Consider the following 25,400-nt stretch of genomic DNA (forward strand, 5'->3'; position numbering starts at 1 on the left):
TTCATCTATTTCTATGGATGACCTTTTTGACAAAGTCAACCTTGCCCAGTAAGCACACAAACGTTTATTAAACGTCGAAACAACGTTTAGATTAAGGGTTTAGATTTGGTCGATTATACGTTCAGAATGAAATCCAGATTAACGTTTAGATCAAACCTCCATAAAACGTCGAGATTACAACGTATTTTCGACGTCTATTATAGGGTTAATAAAGGCATATAAAGCGTATATTATACGTATATAAAGCGTTTAGATTTAGTTCAATTAACGTATATAAATTGTTTAGATTTAGTCTAATAAACGTCTAAAACGTGTTTAGATTTAGTCTAATAAATGTATATAAAGCGTTTAGATGTAGTCTAATTGAACGTATATTTAACGTTTAGATTTAGTCAAATAAACGTATGTATATCGTTTAGATTTAAATCTAATTAAATCCAACCTAATATATATATATATATATATATATGAATATATATATATATATATATATATATATATATATATATATATATATATATATATATATATATATATATATATATATATATATATATATATATATACACACACACTTTATATGCTTTTCCCAAATATAAAAATATTTTATATACTTATATATTATTTATAACTTTTTATAATTTACTACTTTTATAATATATATACCCATTATAAACTTATAAAATACGCTATAGTTTGGATTTACCTTACAAATAGCAGAGGGAAGGGGGGGGGGGTCCTTAAACTATATTTGTTTGTTTCAATAACTCTAAAAAATTTATTCGCATTATCCATTATGCCTTCGCACTAGCAATATTACAGTGAAAATTTATAATATCAATTTACGTCTAAAAAAATCCATTTTGCAAGAACGCACCTAAACAAATATTTTTTGTAAATTTAATCTCATTTAGCAAAAAATAAAAGTTTACATTAGTATTAAGTTAAAGATTACTAATAAAATTATTAAACTTATAAAAATGTATTTTGGATCACTGTGTCCTCTGGTTTCTCAAAAATCTTTCTAATATACCGTCCAACGAATGTTCATCAAGCGCCGGTTCTTGTTCATCGTGCGCCAGTTCTTTGTTCATCGGCCTCGGTTCTTGGGCAACATCATCATTCATATTCGTCTCCTGATTGTCTTATTTCGTAACCTGATTTGTAACCGCAAAAAACTATTTTAATTAAAATAATTTTAATGCACATTCATAAAATAAAATTAGAATTACACAGAACAACTTTACATATAGAGGATTTTCTGAATGGAAGTTTCCAAAATTTCCTGTACCATCCATGTTTATTTTTGACAAAAATAAACATGGAAAATTTCGAAAGTCGCGCCATATCATATGCAGTGGCTTTTACCAGCTCTGTTCAACCAAATTTCTTTAGCAAATGTAACTAAATTAAGCTAATATGCATCTAAATTAAAAAAATTAAAAAATTTATTTATTAAACCTTAATTAATGCAAAGATGAATACCTACTGCTACACTATCCAACTAACGCTTACAAAATGAATTTAAACTGTTTATAAAACTTACGAAAAAAGTTCTTGCAGCAGGACTTTCATAACGAGAGACCAGCAACTCATATTTTTTAACTGTGTCAATGTTGCAATCAATAATTTCTAAAACATCTGAGTCCATTAAGTTGTTGGCATTTTGGAAGGTAGATTGTCGCGATAAGAGTTTTTAACTTTTTAGCTTCCGACACTCTTTTATTATTTATTAATCAGTCGTTTTGCTTTCAGTTGTTGCAAGGAAGTGAATCTTGTAAACGCATTTAAATTAATTATTTAGCCAATAAAAAGTAATTTTTTAATAATTTTTTTTATTTCGTTTTAATTATGCCTATTTAAACCGCGTGATATAAGCTGTTATGTGAGTCTTCTGACCAATGGCTATATTGCTATATTATAATATAATAAACGTTTATTAAACGTCGATCAAACGTTTAGAATAACAACTTATATTAGTCAATATTGTAAACGTTTGATTGACGTTTAATAAACGTATAAATTAAAAGATTTAAAGCGTAGATTTTAAATCTATAAATGTTTACGTTTAATTAAGGTCGATTAAAGGTTTACAATATTGACTAATGTAAGTCGATATTCTAAACGTTAAATCGACGTTTAGTAAACGTATATATAAAAAGTTTGAAATATACATTTCAAATCAAGCGTCAATTTTTAGTCAATAATAGGTCGCTAAACGTTTTATCTATTTTTCGACCGATTTCGATTAAATATTGACCAATTCTAAACCATTCTGTGTTTACTGGGTGAGCTTCAACAACTTAAAACATGGTTTTAAATTAAAACAGTGCTAATAAATTATCAATAAACGTACAAAAAACTAAACATTTTTTATTTCATTCAAAGCAACAAAAAAAGGCACTTCCATCAATTCTTCCCTCTCTAATTATCGATTTCAACAATATTGAAAGAACCCTAACAACTAAATTTCTTGGAGTGGTTATAGACAAAAATGTTACATGGACAGCCCTAATAAAGGCCATCAACACTCAAATATCTAAAAATCTTGGTTTACTTTTCAAAGCTAGACCATTTTTATCACAAAAAAACTTCAAAATTCTTTACTTTTCATTTATACATGGTCATCTTACATACGCTAACATGCTTGGGGAAACACACACAAGACAAAATTAATGTCTCTTTATCGACGGCAGAAACATGCTTCTAGAATTATATATTATAAAAACAAACATACACATGCTAAACCTCTATTAAAAGAAATAAAAGCGCTAAACATTTATCAAATCAATATCAAAATAATATAAAATATAAAATGGGATTAGTTTCTTAACGTTTAACAAGAAACTTCTTTTATTCAATTACCAATAAGTTTAATACCAGAGCAAGTGGTAACTTTATCGTACCCCGAAAAAAAAAAAAAAAAAAACTCTTAAAAAATTCTCTACCTTTTATTGCGGCCCCTATTTATACAACAAATCAATTCCGAAATACACCTTAATTAATCTTCCATGACAATATTTTTTCTTTAAAGTCAAAGCTTAAAAATTTTGTTCTTAATATAGATAATTACATAGAATTGTTCTAGTTCACATGATAAATCAAAATTTGAACTAAAACAATCTACAATGTGAGAAAAGTCTGCTTTATATATATATATATTTCTAAAAAACATTAAAAAAACAAATAAAATAAATAAAGCACAAAAAATAAAATAAAATACACACACACAAATCATAATTCAACTAGATAAAAAACAAAATTTTATCACAATGTTTAAAATATTTGTGCATAAGAATAACAATGTTTATGTGTATCTTGCATAATACCCAAGGTTCTCGATAATAAGACTTAATCAGTTTTCTACGAGTTCCCTAAAACAAAATAATTTATCTAAACAATTCCTTCATAATATTTTCAACTAAAGCTTCCTAAATTTATTTACATTTTCAATTGTTTCTTCTTTTTTAACTGAGTATTATTTTTTCTGTTAAATGTATTTTAAGTATATTTTACTTATATTACGATGTGAAAAATTTGTAACTAATATGTCGTTATGAAAATGTAAATAAAAAAAAAAAAAATATTTGTCTCACTTTCAACCTTTTGCAGAGCTCTTGGAATTGCCTTAAAGGAAATAAACTAGTGCGAAAAGCAAATAAACGCGGCGGTGGTGTACTTATTTATATAAAAGAAAACATGTGTTTCATTATTAGGCCTGATATGAGTATCTCTGACGACAATATTGAGGTTTTAACGATAGAAATTACAACCGGTAATTCTAAAAATATACTTTTAAGTTGCTGTTATCGCCCGCCATCTGGTAAAACCGAAAGCTTCGCATCATTTTTGTGTAACGACATTTTAAAAAAAGGTTTAAAGGAAAAAAAGTTTCACTATTTAATAGGTGACGTAAATTTAAACTGATTTGAATACCACACTAATAACAACATAAAAAAATTTTATGATAATTTATTTCAAAACGGCGCGGTTCCATTAATTAGCAGACCAACAAGAGTGACAGCTACGTCAGCTTCTATAATTGATAACATTTTAACTACTAATATTTTCAATAAATTTCTTAAAATTGGTATTATAAAAAATGACATTGTTGACCATTTCCCGATTTTCTTCTCAATAAATATTGTCCCTAAATTACTACCACAACAAAAACAAATTTTTACCAAACGTTTTTTTAATGAAACAAGTTTGAAATCATTTAATGAACAGTTATCCTTAATTAGATGGACAAATATCGACTTTAAAAGTGACGCAAACATAGTCTATGACACATTCTACAAAACCTTTTTTGATATCTACGACGCAAATTTTCCAAAAAAACAAATATGTAAATCTAATAAAAGTTTAAAGTCACCGTGGATAAATAAGGACATAAGGAAGTCTTCTAAAATAAAACAAAAACTGTATGTAAAATACTTAAAAACAAAAACAGATGAAAGCAAAATTTTATACAAAAAATACGCTAAACAATTCGAAAGTCAAAAAAAAAAGCTGCAAAAAAAAAATATTATTTAAATATGTTAGAAAAGCATAAGTTTAATTCAAAACGCACGTGGCAAATTTTAGCAGAAATTACAGGTAATCGCAAATTAAAATCGTGTTCTTTGCCTAAAAGTTTAAAAATTAATGGTAATAATGTTGATGACCCAAAAGAAATAGCTAGTGAGTTAAATAAATTTTTTGTATCTGTTGGCCCAAATTTATCTAAAAACATTCCAGACATGCTAAATCCTATAAATAATTGTGTTTTTCCACTTAAAACAAATTTAAATGCTTTTGAAGTATCATTTTCAGAATTTGAAAGTGCCTTTAAAATGCTAAAATCTAATAAAGCAGTAGGTCCAGACGACATCAGTGGAAACATAGTCATTAGATCATATAACAACATAAAAGATATTTTATTTAAGGTTTTTAAATGTTCAATAAATCAGGGAATTTTTCCTGAACAACTGAAAGTAGCTAAAGTTACTCCTATATTCTAAGGAGGTGAACTAAAAAATGTAAATAATTATCGTCCAATCTCAGTTCTTTCTGTTTTTTCTAAAATATTTGAAAGAATTTTATTTAACAAAATATTTAATCATCTCTCTGCTAATAATATACTTTATAACAATCAGTGTGGTTTTAAAAAGAATAACTCAACTGAACACGCAGTAATTCAACTCACTCGATGCATCAAAAATTCCTTTGAAAAATCACAGTTTAATTTAGGCGTTTTTATAGACTTATCTAAAGCCTTTGATACGATCAATCACGTCATTCTCATAAAAAAACTGAAACAATATGGTATCACCGGTGAAGTCTTGATATTATTAAAAAACTACTTAAAAAATCGTAATCAATTTGTTTACATTGATGAATCTACCCCTTCAAATGTTTTAGAAATAGCCTGTGGAGTTCCACAGGGTTCCATACTTGGACCACTATTATTTCTTATGTATATAAATGATCTATATAGAGCCTCTAACTTAATGACAATAATGTTTGCGGATGATACCAATCTTTTTCTATCCAACAAAAGCATCAATCATTTGTTTCATGATATGAATATTAAACTGAAAAAAATTTCAGACTGGTTCAAATCAAATAAACTTTCGCTAAACATTGAAAAAACCAAATATATTCTTTTTCATCCAGTTTCAAAAAAGCATATTCTACTATGCAAAATGCCTGTGCTTATTCTTGATAACATTCCTATAAAAAGAATCACGTACACAAATTTTTTAGGTATCATTATAGATAAAAATCTTTCGTGGAAGTACCATATCGATAACTTATGCCATAAAATATCCAAAAGTATTGGAATTCTTTATAAATCAAGAAGTATTTTAATGAGACATACTTTAATTAAGTTATATTACTCTTTGATACACTGTCATATTAGTTATGGCAATGTCGCGTGGGGGAGTACCCACAAAAGTAAGTTAAAACCTCTCCATTGTCAACAGAAGCATGTAGCACGTCTTATAAATTTAAAAGATCGTTTTACTCATGCAAAGCCTCTTTTATTTAACATGAACATTCTTAATATTTATGAGGTTAATATTTTCAACGTTCTTTGTTTTATGTTTAAATGTAAAATTAATGTATGTCCTGTTTCTTTTAGTGATTTATATTCATGTAAAGAAAAAAACAAATATATACTCCGAAATAATAATTTTATACGACAACCAAAATGTAAAACAAATACGGGCAAATCCTGCATTCCATTCCGTGGAGCATTTTTATGGAACAAAATAGTCTTAAAAAATTTTGATTTTACTCATGAATGGAGTTATCCAGTATTTAAAAAAAACTAAAAGAAATAATTTTTAAAATTGATGACATATTTCTTTATTTTTGAATGCTTGGTTTTGATGGCTTCATAAGATAGATAGCTTTATATTTTAGTTTTGAATAAATTTGACCACTAACGATATTTATATTTGTGTCAAGTCAAGAGTTTTTATCTTGTAACTTTATTTTATTGTATTTAACGTTCTAGCGGTTCTTGATGACAAGACCTAGTAGTCTTCTGCGAGTCTCCGCGTTCTTTATATTAAAAAAAGTATATATATTTTAGTATTTATATAATATATTTTAACGATTTATTTTAACATGTAACACGAGTTTTATTCAGATTGTAATAAAAAGAACAAAAAAAAAAAAAAAATAAGTTTTTCAAAACATTGTATACTATTGCTCGGCAATTGAGATTTCATAATACAATTTTTTGGAATTCATTTAACTTATTGAAGCTGGCCATTTTTGTCTCAACCATTCACGTAGTATTATGGAAACGTACTATCTATATAGCTTGCTAAATGGTGACCAGCAGAACATAGACACTTTAAATAAATTCTTCTAAATACTATTTAAACTACGTTTTGATGACAAATTTTAATACTGATTACAACTTCAAATGAAATATTAAAGCAACTTCAAATAAACTGATCAGCTTCAAACAGAAGGCAATCAACTCTTTACAGTGTAAATTACAAAAAATTATTTTTTATATTTAAACCTATATTTTAATAGTTATTTCAAATAAAGCATTTTAACTCATACGCTATTAAACATGCAGCGCCATTTTTACGTAAAAATCCACTCACGTAAAATTAGAAGTACTTCCTTTAATCTCACTCCCTTAAAACTATAAAGAAAACAGTTTACAAGTAAATGATCTGTGGCTGCTCTCACTCAAGCTAACTTAATTGACCTGGATCAGCTTTAGTAGCTGAAACTGATCACTATAAGTTGAAAAATCAGCAATCCTTATTTTAACAGAAATATTATCATAACTTATTGTTATTAATATTTGTAAACATTCATTTTCTAAGAGAAACATTTATAAAATTATATTTATAAATTGTTATTATATTTATAAATGGTTATTGTGTTTATAAATTATTATTATACTTATAAATTATTATTTGAAAGCTATTTAAATTATAGATAAAGTTAAGAAAAGAGTCATGGAGCGAATTCACCAACTATATTTACTAATTAGCGATCATCAATTTAACAAAAAATATCTATTTTAAAACAAACATGTCTCATTATCAAATCATCGTCATCATTATCATCATCATCATCATTATCATCATCATCATCATCATCATCATCATCATCATCATCATCATCATCATCATCATCATCATCATCATCATCATCATCATCATCATCATCATCATCATCATCATCATCATCATCATCATCATCATCATCATCATCATCATCATCATCATCATCATCATCATCATCATCATTATCATCATCATCATCATAATCACATTATAGTATACATCTTAAGATAATATATATTTCCACATAGAAAAAAACATAGGCATAGTACAGTTAACGACATATATATATATATATATATATATATATATATATATATATATATATATATATATATATATATATATATGAATTGATGTCTTTCTAACCATATATAGCTTCACTATATATATATATATATATATATATATATATATATATATATATATATATATATATATATATATATATATATATATATATATATATATATATATATATATATATATATATATATTGTTCTTTATTACAATATTTATTCAAATATACACAAGAAATGAAATTACAGGTAAAAAATTCGTTAAAAAAAGTAAAACTTTAACAGTATTTAAAAAAAACAAAAAACAACAACATTAAAGATCACAAAAGACACTCGAAGAAGAAACGGCACTCGAGGAAGGCAGTTAGGTCTTGTCACCAAGAAGCGCTAAAAAAAATAAATTACATTACATTACCGTACAAAAAAAAATACATTACGTTACAGTACAAGCAAGTAAAACAAAGTCAACTTATAAATATGATCAAAAAACAGTAAAGTTTATATTGTAACATATTTATGTAAATACGCATTTACATAAAGTTTATGTATCATATTATAATAAGCTTCCCGTAAAAAAATAAAAATAGAAAAATACACATACACTTACACACAAAAATTGAGATTTGTCTAAGTTTTAAAAGTATATAAATATATATTTAGTGGAAAAAATGAGTTTTTTTAATTATTTTTTAAAAGAATAAAACTTAGGTCCTTGAGAAATGTCTTTTGTAGTATTTAAAACTTTATTATTGCATAAAAATGGGCCGCGAAATGAAATAAAAAAACTTCCAAAATTTGTTTGAGAAAATGATTGTCTAATGATTGATAATGAGAGAAAATGATTGTCAAATGATTGATAATGAGAGAAAATGATTATCTAATGATTGTCTAGGTACGTTTGCTACGCTTCTTGTTTTGTATAAAATACCTATATTCTTTGAAATTTTACCGCGCAAGTTAGCAACGTGGTTTTTCCATGTTAAATTTTCATCGATATAGACATCTAAAAATTTTGTCACTAAAACTTTTTTTATATTATTATTATATCCGTATGAAGAAAAGGTAGAAAAGGTAGGTTAGAAGTTTCAGATCATTAATATATAATAAAAATAGGAGAGGTCCTAAAATGGATCTTTGAGGAACTCCACACTCCACATTCAATAAATTAGATGATGTATCCTTGTCCGCATAAACAAATTGCTTTCAATTACTTAGGTAGCTTTTTAGCCAAATTAAAATATTTCCAGTATTTCCGTACCATTCTAACTTTCTTAAAAGAATTTTGTGATCAATAGTATCAAACGCTCTAGCCCAATCAACTAAAATACCCAAATTAAAAAAGATGTAAATTTTTTCAAATGAATATTTCTAGTAAATTGAAGAATTGCATGTTCAGTAAAATTGTTTTTTCTGAATCCATAATGATTACTGTATAATATTTTGTTAATAGTAAGATGATCATAAATTTTGTTGCACAAAATTCCTTCTAAAACTTTAGAGAATACTGAAAGTATTGAAATCAGACAACAGTTACTAATGTTTTCAATGTCATCACCTTTTAATATTGGTATTACATTTGCTTATTTTAAAACTTGTGGAAAAATTTCCTGTTTAATTGAAATTGAAAATATCTTAAAGAGTTTATCTTTTATAACATCAAATGAACTCATTATAATGTTGCCATTAACATCATCCGAACCTACTACTTTGTTACACTTTAACATTTTAAAGGCATTTTCAAACTCCTCAAAAGATAATTCGAAAGAGTCGAGGTAAAAGTTTATTGGGAAACTTATGTCTTTTATTAGAGTGTAACATTAAGGAATTAGTTTGGCAAGATTTGGTCCTACAGACACAAAGTATTTATTGAATTCATCCGCAATCTCTCTTTTATCATAAAAAAAATCATTATTAAGTTTATCTGTATTAGGCAGAGACCGTGATGAGAACTTTTTCCTACCAGCAACTTCTCTTATTATAAACCACGTGCGCTTAGAATTTAGTTTATATTTATCAAGTAAATTTATGTCAGTTTTTTTTTTGTTTTTCTTGAGACGATCAAAAAGGTTAGCGTAATTTTTGTATATAATTTTATTTTCATTTGTTTTATTTTTTAAGTATTTAATGTATAATTTTTGTTTGATTTTAGAAGACCATTTAATACTTTTTATGACGATTTAATACTTTTAGCTTTGAGATTTGAACTAACTTCATGGAAATTAGTATTGTAAATATCATAAGATATTTTTTAAAAGGAGTTGTAAACTAAGTCTGCATCATCAGAAGAATTAATACTGTTCCATTGAATTAGAGAAAATTGCTTTTTAAAAGATTCAAGGATATTATTTGAAAAATTGCGCTTTTTAAAAACTCGTGTGACGGTGGATAGTAAATTTGTATCAACATTTATAAAAAATAAAATAAAAAAGTGATCAGATATGTCATTTTTAGTTATCCCATTTTTTAAAAATTCATAAAAAATATCAATGTTTAAAATATTATCAATTAAAGAGGAAGTTGATTGAGTAATTCTGGTAAGTTTGTTAATCAAAGGAATTTTCGAATATGTCATTATAAAACCTTTTAATGTTATTATTGACGTGATATTGAAAACAATTTAAATTTAGATCACTCAATGAATAGATAAGTTTTTTCTCGTGGTTACTTTTTTTAAATAAGATCATTACATAAAAATAAATTAAAACTTTTAATTTCACCTGAAGGATGGCGATAACAACAACTTAGAATAATTTTTTTTGTTTTATTAGTTGAAATTTGTATCGTTAAAACCTCGAACTGCATTTCGAATTGAAATCAGAAATGCTTATATCATGCCTGGTAATATATATTAAACTATTTCTAACATAAATAAGAACGGCTTCACACGCTTGTTTGTTTTTCGTGGTAATAAAACTAAATTGAGACTCGGCATGCCGGGTTTTGAACTGCCGCGGCTGTTCGAAGTTTGTAAATAAATTTACGTCATCCGAACTGCACCAAGTTTCTGTTAAGCAAAATTAAATTAAAAATATTACAAGTTTCTTCAATAAAATTATAAAAAATTTCTAAGTATTTTCTTAAACTTCGTATATTAATGTGAATTGCATTAATTTTATTTTGGTCAAGAAATCCTTTAATTTCATGTGAATAAAAGTAGTTGCATGTATTTTGCAAAGCATTAGATTCATTTAGATCAGGGTCAGATTCATTGTCTAATAAAAAATCATTAGTTTGAAAAAAGGTTATAAAAACTAGACTCATAATTCGGGTGGAGTTTATTTTAGCGAAAAATTTTTTTTTTAATTTTGATGGTCCTACCCTTTTAAGTTGTTCCTTTCAAGTAAAAAACGCTCACATAAAAATTTCAGCAAAAGATATTTATATTTAGGGGTAGCTCAAGTGCTCCAAAGTTAGAAAAGTTTTGAAAAATTTGACAGATTAAGAATAAATCAACGATTATTTTTCATTTCTTGTTACATCACAGTTAATCATTAAATGTTGTAATTTTTGACAATCATTGATTAAACATAAACAAATTTAATAAGTTTATTAATTTCACAAACTATATTTTTGAGATTATACAACTAATAAGTCCACTATACTCCTGGATAAGTGCAACTCCTCGTTCTGCATGATCTTTTACCACTTTCAACAATTTTACCATCTCTGTTGCTTGTTTGAAATCGTCACGTTCATGCCATAATTCAGGATCAACATTTAAAAATCTATCTGGTAATTCCATAATTGAAAAGAATTTCATAGATTTGGCAGTTACAAAATCTTCCAAATTCTTGTTTTTTAATACATCCATTGGAACACTAAGCCTTTTGGTGTGATCTTGCTCCAAATCTTCGTTCTGCATGGCACTCACCATAGGTCGTTTTGTGGTTGACCTGACCTGATCATCAGAGAATGCTAAACCCACAAGTTCAGACAACAAATACCATAAACGATTGGATAGCTTTATTGATGTAGCTTTCGCAATTGCTGGATGGATGGTCGAGTACTTCAGCAAAAATTTCATCAACATTAAATTGCAGTATGGAGCCTTTGCAGCTAGTGGGGCTGTGATCCATATTTTCAGGTAGACACGAAACGTAAATACACAAACATTACGTAATCCCAGTTGTTCTGTCAGTGTTAATTTGAATTGATGTCTGAACATCCATATTTTCAAACTGTAAATCACCTTCAGCATCCAATGTGCATGATACTTGGCTCCGGGGCTCATAAGTTGAATTCCTCTTTTAGGTACGGCACCGAGAAAGATAATGACGAGTTCCAAAATCACCCTATAGCATCTCTAGGTTGACTTTGTTGAAGATTCTTGTTACAAAATTCGATTGTGTTCTCTCGAATATCTTCCACCAGATCAGCTACATCACTTACCATTCCAGTTTCATATCTATCGGTGTCCATTAATTCCCATTTCTCTTGAAATATCTTAAAGAGAAGAACCTCTGGAGCAGATGTTGACCTAATGCATACTTGGATTACGGCACCAATGATGAGTTCGATAATATGACGTAGACATGCAAAGCACAGAAGCTCCTTGCCAAGCTTTTGCTCAAGAAGAACACATGCACCAGCAATTCTGCCTGTGTTGGAACTTGTCATATCAAAACACATTGCTCGGATGCTATTGGTTATATTCCAATCTTCAATTGCCTCAAAAACAGCAAAAGCTTAAGCCTTACCAGTTCCAGATAACAGCTTGGCAACAGTCAAAAGTTGAGAAACACCTTTGCCAGAAACCAATACTGGCAGACAATCCACCTTTTCTTAGCCAGTCAAATGAGGAATGAGTTTGCCGTCCCAATGAACAACCAAAGGAATTTGAACACAAGACTCTGCTTTTAAACTTGCTGATCTCTGGGCTCAATGCTCCTGCCTTTGTTGACGTATTGAATCTCAATGTTTAGCAAGATTGTCAATATTTTGACCCAAACTTCAAGCTGTTTCAGCAATAACAAATGCAGCTTTGCGGTGAGATAATTTGGTTCTGTCTAGAGCAGACTTAATGTAACAACAGATTTTGTACCTCTCTTTCTTTTTGCTGGAGTACAAAACGTTGTGCCTCCAACTGTTTCTTCGGCACTCTCGCCTTCAGTTTCCACCTTTGAACTATCTTCTTCGGATGATGAGCACCTTTCAGTTGCAGTCTGAATGTGCTGCATATCCTGATCCTCCATTTATTGACGCCTGAAATCAAATAAATCATCTAATCTGGAGATAAAAGAATCCTCTATTGCTTGCTGAGTTGCAGATTTTCTTCCTTTGTTTTTTTTTAGCGAACGCCATTCTTCAAACGATTGTTCCAGTTTTGTATGGCAATTTCGATGTTCTCTCATTGGAATTCGAGCTTTCTGCCAAAACTTAGCAATCTCATTAACTGTAACAGACGATGATTGTCGAACAGTTTTTTTCAGGTCTATGTGGTGATACAAAAACAAACCAAGAAACATACACAAAGATGGAAGCTTACTTTCTGTGAGTTCAGCCACCGAATTTCTAACTAGATACACCTGCGTTTTAGTGCATTACCATTTAATAAAATACCATTTAAGTTGGTTTAACCAACCAATAAATAGGAAGGAATAAACAGGCCAGAAAGATCAACAAGGGAAAACAAGCAAAAAAGTGCATAAAGGATCACGCAGGGTTGTAAAGAGAAAAGGGTTACACATACCCGGTAAAAGTAAACGCCTTCTACAGTATGCCTCGCTTCTGAAGGCAGCTAAGGAGAGTTGAGCTAACTCTAAATTTTGTCTAAATAAGCCCATATTTGGTAGTAAATATTTGTATATATAAAGGAATGAAATGGAAGGGTAGGACAATCATAATTTGAAACTTAAAAAATAAGCTCAACCCTACTCATAACTTATGATTTCGTTAGATCCCATTTTAATTATGTTATAGTAATAATAAACTTTTCAGAGTTTCCTAATGTTTTGAAAAGAAATATTTCAAACGGAGATATCCAATACACTAGTTTTGTATGCATGAATTTAATCTTTATAGTTTAGGGATCGTCCATAATTTATGCAATGCTAAATTTCACCAATAAGCAAAAAAAAAAGAGTTACAAGTTTTTCCTTAAAAAGCCTAATGTTATATAAAAAATCAAAACATCAAAACGTAAAAGAGCTTAGCATCTCCTACTCTTTTTTAGAAATAAATCTAGCGTAATTTATGGACAATCCCTTATATGTTATATATTAATACAATATTTTTTAAAATTATCATGAACATTTTCAATGTTTATTGCATTGTTTTTTTAGGTAAAACAGTTATTATTAATTGACGGTAAAAATCCAGGCGATGCAATTAAAAAATCCAGGTGATGCAATTAAAAAAACCAGGTGATGCAATTAAAAAATCTAGGTGATGCAATTAAAAAATCCAGGTAATGCATTTAAAAAATCCAGGGAATGCAACTAAAAATGTTTTGCTAATCATAACAAATACTGTAATTTTTTATAATAAAAAAAAAAAGTTTGAATTTTAATATTTATGTTTGACAGTATGACAATTATTACCTTTTTCATATATGTAAGCTGACAACAGACACTATTTTGTCAGAATACAGCATGAATGGTCTAGAAAAAAGAAGAAAAAAAGTTGAAAGGGTTGACAAGTTTATGTAACGCTATCACTGGTATTCTCATTAGTTTATTTTTGTGTATTAATGTAATTTTTTAGATTAAAAACGATGTTTTAACAAAAAAAAAATTTTTTAACAAAATTTTTTTAAAATTTTCTTTGGCTATGGAACATGACATGTATTTATGTATATTTTATTTTATCATCTTTTTGAACTATGTGTAGTTGTTTTTATTAGAAGCTGCTTTAAGGTCAAATAAAAACTTAACCAAAATGGATGCCATGCAACTTATTGGGAGCGTAATTAGGCGTTTTTCTGACCGATTAAAGAAAACATCCATTTATATTGATATGGATCAGTGATGACTTAATTAACTATTATCAACTGTTGTTTTTTTTATTTATTTTGCATTTTTCATTAATTTTTTTTATTTATAATATACTATCAATTATACTCTACGCAATATTTTTGTAAAATTAATTTTTTATTTAAACATATCAAATTACACTTTATTTTCATTGCTTTATCTTTTTACTTTCCCTTGCCTAGATTAAATCGAATCTAAGGTGTGTTATGTAAATCATTGCATGTTTATAAAATTTTTAAAAGCAAGTCTTGGTAAAATTAGACGTCCATAAGTCTTTTACATGACGCCACCCAGAGACATCCATAGGACGGCTGAAAAAACGTCACTAGGACGACTGCAAAAAACGTCTCTAAGACGTCTTGCAAAGACATCTTTAAAACGTCTGAAATAGACGTCCTGAAGTCTTTCATTTGAGACCAACTAAGGACGTCTTATAGACGTCCTTAGGACGTCAAAATCCCGCTGTGCAAGATTCGAAACTGAACACGCTACTGAAAGAAAGCGTTAGCTAAAGCGCTTTTACGATAAAGTATCAAACACAGCCTATTTCCACGACAGCCAAACGAAAGAATTTGAAGTCTGACCTAACAGATTGATTCAAGATTTGAGGCAAACAGGGCGTTTGATAATATGTATTCATTCATCTAGTAGGATAAATGAAAATACATTGTATATGTTTTCTTTCATCCAACCAGATGATCAACATATTGATGATCTTTCCGTTCAAAATAAAGCTTGAAAAATTACACGGTTTTATCCGAGAGATGTGAACAAAGAGAAATGCATTCACGAAGTTCGCCGTTTTAACAATGCCCGCAAAGTTTTTTTCAAGTTGTATCGTATTCAGGAAAAAATTAAATGTTACACTTTTTTTAAAAGTATTTAATATTATCTTACTGAGGTTGTAATATTTTTTTATATATGGTAGCTTATTATTTTCTAAACATATAAATAATACAACGGGGGTAGATGAAAAGACTTTTGTCTTCTGCCTGCTTTTGCCACACCTTAACTAAAAAATATAGTAAATAATTTCATATAAAGATGACAAAATATATTCAAAAAAATAGCAACAACAACAACAATAAAAAAAATTGTTATATCGACATCGTCATACGTCGTTGATAAAAAAACAACGTAAATCGGATTGCGTCAGGTGCCCACCGGAAATGTTTAAATCAAAACATAGTTTATTTTCTAATATCTTTTGCTCTTACTTTACCGAAATTTCTCATAAATACCCCATAAAATTTTTAAATGATAATTTTGTTAATCCAAGATCTTCTTAAAAACTTATTTTTTTCAAACTCAATATCGTGGATCATTTCTACGGAAAAAAATAATTTTAAAGTATTATTAAAAAAACTTCGCTTCAAAAAAATTTAAAAGAGAATGTAAACGTTTCTTATGAGAAAAAACTTTGAACTTAAATATCTCATTTGAACTTTGAATATCTCATTTAAAACAAGAGCAAAAACTAAAATAACTAAACTAAAAAGTCATTACTTTTTTTTGTCTCACCTATTTTTGTCTTGATCATCTGACTACTGTTTCGTATTAAAATAAAAAATTTATTCTATTGTTTATTTTAAATATCTTATTATACCTTTGTATTATCTGCGTGGAATTGTAATTTAATGAATTTCATTTAAACTTTTTGACTGTTAATTTTTAAATAGTAATATTGGGCCAGGTGAATAAAAAAAAGCAATTGCTTTTACTCAGTAAATAGTCAGCTTTACGTCAATAAAAACTTTATTATATTTGCTCAAATTTTTGTTCACTTAAAGCTAAGCAATTACTCAGCGTTTATGAAGCGATTTGCTTAACGAAATAAAAATTTGAGCGATTTGCTCAATTTTTTATTCACGTAAAGCTGAACAATTACTTCAAAAACGGTAAGTAAAAATAATTGCTTTTTTTATTCATCTGGGCTATTAATCAACTGCGATAACGTAAACGGAGCTTGGCGATAAGACAGTATATTGTCTTCTTTTTGTTCTGGCTATATATTTTATAGCGCCCTAACCACTGCGTTACGGCGGCTAATTGCCTTTGATATGTTACTCTGAAAATTTCTTTCTCATAATGACTCCACTTTTCATATTAAAATACTAATAATTAGTAAGATCATGCAGATAACTAGTAGTTGTTTTAATTATTCCCCGAGCAGCACAACTTTGTAGGTCCAACGTTAGCCCTACGTATTTGTGATTGTTGGCCCACCAAAGTGCTTTGGTTAGCCGTAAAATGGCGTCGTGTCGGCATATGATCGGCTGCCTTTCGTCCCTACGTTAGCATCGTATATTCTCAGTGTTATTGGCAAAACGTCGGTCGACTCTTGGCTTTAAATTGTTGGCGCAACGTTGGTCCAAACAAATTGCTACAGTTGGCGATACATAGACATAATGCATTTTATACTACGTTGACCTTACATTGGCGCATCGTTGGTGTAAGTTTGAAGGGACGATGTTGTCCTAACAAAATGTTTAGGTTGTTCTAACAAAGTGGGTTAGTTGGATACAGTTAGCGACGCATTTGAATGATGTTTTACTTAGATGGTCTTACATTGACGCAACGTTGGTAAAAGGCTGTTGGCGCTAAAATGCCTCCTCATCAAGCAAACGATGCAATTGTGCATTTTATCTCTTTTCAACGTTGGCGTAATGTAGTGTGTAGGCTAGGATGATTTGATACTTATCAAATTGACGTTGGTATCATAATAGGTTTTAAAGGTTAGCGCCACGTTTTGATTTAATAAAGTTCTAATAAATTTTTGGATTTCTAATAAAAAGTTATTTATTATTGAAATGATAATATTTAAACATTTTAAAACGCTACTTCTCTTCTCCTCCTCCCTCCATCATGATCTTTTTCAAGGCGAAGCAATGCTTTGACTGTACTTGCAACGTCGGTATCCGTACCACGGCATTTTGACTGATTACGTTGAACAGCATCGAAATAAAATCAAATATTGGTTAGGTGATATTAAATTGATTTACTTTCATTTCATTTCATATTAATTTGATTTAATTTTTCAAACAACTTCTAATCTTCCTATCTAAAAAAGAATTAAAGTTTTACATTTATATTAAAAGTATCAATAAGGGTAAGAGCAAATCTACTGTAAGAATAAATAATAATCGTTTAACACAGGGGTCGGCAACCTGTTTCAAATTGAGAGCCATTTTACTTAAAATAATTTTAAAAAATTTAACTAAAGAGTCGTAAGGATGATGAATGTAGGAACTATTATTCAATGGTATTCAATATCATCTAAATATAAAACTCGGGCAGGTTGAAGAGCCACACAGTTTGGATAAAAAAACTGCATGCAGCTCGCGAGCCGAAGGTTGTCGATTCCTGGTTATAAAAGGGATTTCCCCCCTTTTCCTTTCCAATTGCAAGTAACTGCAATGCTATCTGTCGTCAATCGCTTCATTATATTTCTTGTCGATTCAAAAACAGCTGTTCCACCACACTGACCCAATAATCGTGCCTAAATTAAAAATAAAAAACTCTTTTAAAGGATATAGGGTTGTTTCCACACCTTCCGTGAGTCGACACTTATCGTAGGTTTTAAATACTAACATAAATTATGCAAAAAGTAGTAATTATTTTTTTATTTTTATATTTTGTGTATCAACAACGTTGTCATGCACTTCTATTACAATACATAGAAACCGCAATACATAGTTACTTAAATGAACTCAGTGGGTTTATTACGTCAGTCTATGAAAATTCTTTTTTTTAAGTACCAGCTGTTAAAAGCGTTTAAAATAAAACAAGGAAATTTAAGAAGATAACATAAAATTTTATTTCTAAATTGACTTAATCAGGTAAATAAAACATGAACTATTATTAATATTATTAAAACAACTCATCATTACAGTATAAATGTAGTATTTTTGAATGTACGACAAGTATGAACTAAAAAAAATGTCATTCCATACATATCGTATGTCCAATGAATAATCAATTTGTTTCTTTTTTACTATAAAAATAAATAATATTTTACTAAGATTATTTTACAATGGCACGACAAAAATATAAGACAAAAGTCGTAGTTCAAAACGAAGACTTCAATATACAGATAGTCAATTACGTGATGCTATTAATGCTGTTAAAAAAGGTATGGTTGTCTACAAAGCAAGCAAGACGTTTGGAATTCCTTATCAAACGCTTCGTGATAAAATATCTGGAAGAACTTCTTTGAAAATACAACACTGCGGGAATGAATCAGTTCTAGGTGGAAAAATTGAAAACAAGTTAGTCAAGTGGTTACTAATATGCACCAGAATGGGATTTGCCATGTCTGTAGTACAGCTATTAGATAGTGTGCAAAAATAATTGAATTCCAACAATATAAATACACAATTTACTAACAACCGTCCTGCAAAAGGTTTTTTTTTATGCATTTTTTTGCCTTCACAAACAGCTATCTCAAAAACGAGGTGAATACTTAAACTGAGCTAGAGGAGGAGTAACTGAAAAAGCCATAAGAGATTGGTTTACTGAAATTCCGAAGCTTTTAGAAGAAAACGCTCAATATTTAAATGGTTCGATGCGCGTTTTTAATATGGATGAGAGTGGTTTTCAGTTGTCACCAAATACTAATTAATTATTTGCTGAACGAGGAAAAAGTACATATGAAGAAAGTGCTCGAAGTAATAAAAAAAGCATCACCACTTTATTTGCAGTAAATGCCAGCGGAACTTTTGCTCCATCATTAACAATTTTTAAATATGTTCGTCTTCCAAATAGAATTATAAATACTGCTCCATCAGGATGGGGTATTGGAAAAAGTGAAAATGGTTGGATGACCGCAGAATGTTTTTTGAGTATATAACAAACGTTTTTCATCCATTTTTGATAAAATAAGAAATTCCTTTACCAGTTATAATTTTTTTTGATGGTCATGCGTCACATGTTTTTATCGAACTTTGTGAGTTTTGCTCTAAAAATGGAATAACTCTTTTTGCTTTGTTCCCAAATGCAACACATATTTTGCAGCCGCTTGACGCGGCAGTTTTCGGGCCAATGAAAGCAAAGTGAAAATAGTTTTGCCGACAATGGCGCATTGACCACGAAGGACAAGAAATAAACAATGAAAATGTACCAGAAGCATTAAATTCGTTTATAATCAATCCTTCTATGGCAAATAATATTAAAAGTAGTTTTAAAATTACCGGAATTTTTCCATTTAATGCTAATAGAGTTGACTACAAAAAAATTGTTCAAAAATTATCTGAGTCAACTGTTGCTCCGGCTCCTTACTTATAAGAAAACCATTCAAGTATGACTTTATCAACTTTCTCTCCCATAACCTTTATCGAAAAGTGCATTGATTTTAGTATTTTAGAGCAATTTAAATTGGCTGACGAACATTTAGATTGGAAAGGTGATCTTGAATACCTCCTGTTGCATCATTTTTGGAAAAGAGCCTTATCTGAAACATATAAGACCATAATTTTACCTGATGAAATACAACAGGGTAATAAAAATCTATCAACAACTGGTAATTTAGAAAATGTGCAAGGTATAGCCGATATGGAAATGCCTGATTGCAATAATGCAGCTGTAATAGAACCAAAACCAGCTTGTTTCAGTTTAAAAATAGCAGCAGAAATAATGAATCCAATCGAAAGTGTTTTAATATCGCCAAATTAACCAGTCCAATCGTCCAAGCGCAAAGTAGAACGTTTACCATCGGTTGTAACATCTGAAACATGGCAGCTAATTCAGAAGACAAAAGTGCAAGAAAAGTCAAAAAAAAGGATGAAAAATTAAAAAAGAAACAATTAGCTGCAGATAAAAAGTCAAAAGTAGAGGAAGAAAGATTAAGAAAGAAACAATTGGCTATGGAGAAATAGTTATTAAATGAAAAAACTAAAAAAGAAAGAGAAAACATGAAAATTAAAAAAAAAAAAAGTTGCAAAAGAGTCAGAAAACGAGTTCCATTTAAATGTTGATGATAATGATAAAATAAGACTTAGATAGTTATGATGAAACTCTATCCTTTCCAGTTTAGGAACTTAAAGGATAAGTATACTAAAGTAATGGAAATGCTTTAAAATCTTTAATTTTAATTCATAATAATGTTTTTATTACTATATAATTAGTGTTTATTTGATAATAAACATTAAATTTATTTAATAGTCTTAATTTTTAATTTTATACCTAAAAACGTTTTATCAAATGTTACCAATGCATTAAATTTTCATTGAAACCGCGAGCGCATTTTAAAACAGACACTAAAGTAAATTTTAAGATATACGATAAGTGTCGACAATATATACGATAAGTGTGAAACACTTACGATAAGTATGGAAAACTGCGCTTTAAAAGATTGATCATAGTAAGTACATTATTGATTTAAATTTCAGAGTGAGAATAATTTTAAACTAACCCTTATCGTATTAGATTGACGGCTGCAAAAGTTTATTTCTAATGCATTTCTACTTTTTGAGTAATCTAATATATTATAATAACTTTTGTTAAACTTACGGTAAGTGTGGAAACGACCCTAATTTATTATGTATTAAATTTAAAGTAACTTGAATCAAAATATTTAATGAACCAAACAATTACAACAATATATAATAAAAATATTTGGTGAACCAAACAATTACAACAAATACATTATCTTACAAGCTTTCCTTGCATTTAATTGTCGAGATAATCTGTTTTAATTTTTTTTAACTGTTCCTTTTATGAATCAGGCAGCCCAAAATCGTTGAAACTTTTTTCTATAATGCCACGCTGCTGTTGAGATAATAACTGTTGCAGAAGCAAAATTATAGTTTGGTTGCCCTGTTTGATCTCCTGTTATAATATTAGTTGTTGACGATCATTTACTAAATGTAAAGAAAAATAAAACAGGTATATTTTTTAAAAAAATACATTAAATAATACTTTAATAAAAATAATAATATATAGAAACAAAAGATTTTTTTTATATCTTAAATCACATTAACTTACAACAAACAAATAAGTTCATCATTTTTTTAAAATATAAATAAACTAAACGCACCTCCAATACAGTGATTAACTTGAACATAATATTTTTGTTTTTTAGAAAATGATAAACATGTTAAAAATAAATATCACTTAAGTTATTACATTAAGTATCAATTTTTTTTCAATTAAAAATCAATTTTTTTGTTTAAATCATAGGTTTTGATACGCGTAATTTTAGCCTTACTTTATATTATTTTGACCATATCTATTGTAGGGGAGACCGGGGCTAGTTGGCTTGGTTTTTAATCTATAAGCTCTGTAGCCCTAACAGTACATTTTTTTGAAAATATTAAAGTGTAGTCTCAAAGAGTATGAATTTGGGTATATTTGGGTCTTAAAGAGTATGAATTTGGGTATCAGGTCAGGTCAGGTTATCCTGCTAATGGTAACATGTAACCCAGTACAATCTGCTTCATGTCCAGCTGCCTTGTAGGATATGCCATTTTAGGCAAAGGCTAGGAGATGCTAACTCCGACTTAAAACACCCTCTGCTTTGGGGCTCTTGGTTGAATAAAGACTAGAGATGGTGTCTCGATAAAAATACTCATCTTGGGCAGATGTTAAATGCATCCCGCTACTGTCTTGTAGAAGGCTTCCTAGGCAAAGACTTAAGGGGTAAAAAGATTCTATCTGTTGACCAGCCTCACACCCCTTCTTCATCTATTAGACTAACGCAGATGTATTTTTAATACATTATTTTCAGTTTAGGATGTTGAATGCTGGATCTTCGTGACTAAATGCATGGGTTTCGCTTGTGTCTCTGTTTTTATGACTAGGCAACTCATTCTATTATCTCCTAATGAGGGTACAGCTCTAAAACTCAGTTTTATGGTTCTGAGGCCGGCTGGTAGTCAGGCTTCCCGAACTCTGTGGTGGCTCTCAGAGAGGCTGATTCCATCAACAGCTGAAAAATATCAAAGTATTAACAGTGCCATGTTGCGCATGGATGGTGTCCCTGTTTTTACTTTTGGTGTGCATTGCGGAGGCCACATTTGGAGCCCTTTGTTACGGCTTAGGGTTTATTAGAAGTAATGAGGCAATTGCCTTGGCTATTAAACAGTAAACTGAGTTTTAACTATGTTTTGAGTCAAGTTCTTCAATCTAATTTTAAAATGAATAAAGTACCAAAAACTTTAAAACACAAAAAACAATCATCATCACCAAGTTCTCTAAACCAACCATTCACTAATATTCGTGGTCTTTAAAGTAACTATTCTTCAGTCTTATCTCTTGCAAAGTTCACCAGACCTACTTGCTCTTTGTAAGACTAATTTGAGTTTAGCTGTCTCATCTTGCGATCTTAGTGTTGATGGTTATCTTCCTTTAATTTGTAAAGACTCCAATAGTCACATGCTTGGCCTGCGCATTTACATTCGTAAGAATTCACCCATTTGTCGTGAAACTAGGTTTGAATCCATAGAATATTCTTTTATGTGCTTTCATTTAGCACCACTTCACTCTATTGCCTTTCTCTTTGTTCTATATCGCTCTCCTTCATCTCAAGACTGCACTCTTTTAGATGTTATTTCTGATCATATTGACCAAACCCTCTCTCTTTATCCATCAGCTAATATAGTTGTTGTCGGTGACTTTAATGCTCACCACTCTGAATGGCTTGGCTCTAGTGTCAGTGATTCTGCAGGCATTAAAGCCCACAACTTTTGCCTTTCTCAATCCCTAACTCAAATAGTCAACTTTCCAACTCGCTTTCCAGACAACCCGAATTATTTAACTTCTCTACTCGACTTATGTCTTGTTTCTGATCCTAGTCAGTGCTTAGTTTCTCCACATTTACCCTTAGGTGCTTCTGATCACAGTTTGATCTCTCTAAAACTAACATCTCATTCTTCTTCATCACCTGAATCCCCCTATTATTGTACCTCTTACAGCTACAGTAAAGCTGACTGGGATTCTTTTTGTGATTTTCTTCGTGATGGCCCTTGGGTAGAAATCTTTTATCTTCCTGTCGACAAATGTGCTTCTTACATAACTTCGTGGATTCAGGCCGGCATGGAATCTTTTGTTCCTTCTCGACGATTCCAGGTCAAGCCTCACTCTCCTCCACGGTTTTCCTCACACTGTGCTGCTGTGATTGCCAATCGAAACCGTTACTTCCATATTTATCAGCAAAACAATTCTCCAGAAAACAGACATCTGTTTATTACTGCTAGAAACCATTGTAAAAAACTTTTGTCTAACGCCAAAACCCGCTATTCCTCAGGTCATGAAATCTCGTATCTCATCTCAAAAATTAGGCTCTCATGACTTCCGGAGAATCTTTAATAGTATTAATAATAAGGGCAAATCTTTAATTCCACCTCTCTTGCATGGTTCAGACTTTGTCACATCACCTAAAGACAAAGCTAAACTGTTTGCTAAAAACTTTTCATCAATATCATCTTTTGATTCCACTAGTTGTGTTCTACCTGATATTGCCAACAAACAGGTTTCATACATTGCTTGACATTCGTATCACTCCAGCTTCTGTATCTAAAGTAATTTCCTGCCTAGATTCTTATACAGCTTATGACCCGGACAACATACCTATCATTGTCTTGCAGAAGTGTTCTCCGGAGCTTTCGTCTATACTCTAAAAACTTTTCAGCAAGTGTTTATCAGAGTCTTTTTTTCCAGCCTGCAGGAAATCGGTATCTGATATCCTTATCTTCAAAAATTCTGGAGAGCGATCTGATTTGTCTAACTACCGTCCCATTAGTCTTCTTCCTATCATAATTTCTCATCTTGAATCTAATAACTTACTTTCTGACCATCAATATGGATTTCGATCTTCCCGTTCTACAGCTGATTTGCTAACAGTAATAACTGACAGGTTTTATCGTGCATTAGATAAAGGTGGAGAGGTTAAGGCCATCGCTCTTGACATTTCAAAAGCTTTTGATAAAGTTTGGCATGCTGGTATTCTCCATAAGCTTTCTTCTTACGGCGTATCTTGCAACACCTTTAAGATTATTGAATCCTTCCTTTCTAATCGTAGTATAAAAGTTGTCCTCGATGGACAGCACTCTTCTTCTTATTCTGTAACTTCAGGGTTTCCTCAAGGTTCTATCCTTGACCCTTTGCGTTCAAAAATTATGACCATATAAAGTTTAAACCCCCTCAACTTGAGGGGGTTGCAAATTTTATATGGTAATAATTTTTAAATGCTAATAGATAATACTATGAAACTTAAAATTTATCGATGAATATAACACGGCTGTTTCAAACCGAGCTTAACGGCTTCTTGTTGTTTTTTGAAAATATTGGCTTAAGGGGTGTTACTAAAACTTCTATAACTTTTAAAATATTAAAGATAATTTTGTTTTGTAAAAAGAATAGAAACACCAATAAAATGTTTCATCTTACGACATTTAATGCATTAGTAAAAAACTTCTTTAAGTTTAAAAAAAACGCGACAAATGATGAAGTTGGCTGAATTCAAGTAATTTGATGTTATTTTTTATCAAAAAAAAATCAGAAAAATTTATTTCTGATAGTTATTCTCAAATATACCCATTGTTTGACCATTA

At 29.7% G+C, this 25,400-nt stretch overlaps 1 long non-coding RNA gene across 1 annotated transcript; it reads right to left on the reverse strand.

The window, feature by feature from the left end:
* Positions 1-886: 886 nt before the first annotated feature.
* On the reverse strand, positions 887-2,570 carry LOC136079825 (uncharacterized). Its single transcript, XR_010638254.1, has 3 exons — positions 1,547-2,570; positions 1,248-1,425; positions 887-1,157 (listed from the first exon to the last, which is right to left on the reverse strand). It is a non-coding gene; the product is annotated as an uncharacterized LOC136079825 (long non-coding RNA).
* Between the last annotated feature and the right edge of the window lie 22,830 nt (positions 2,571-25,400).

This window comes from Hydra vulgaris, chromosome 04 (genome assembly GCF_038396675.1).
Source record: "Hydra vulgaris chromosome 04, alternate assembly HydraT2T_AEP".
In the NCBI taxonomy this organism is placed as follows: Eukaryota; Metazoa; Cnidaria; class Hydrozoa; order Anthoathecata; family Hydridae; genus Hydra; species Hydra vulgaris.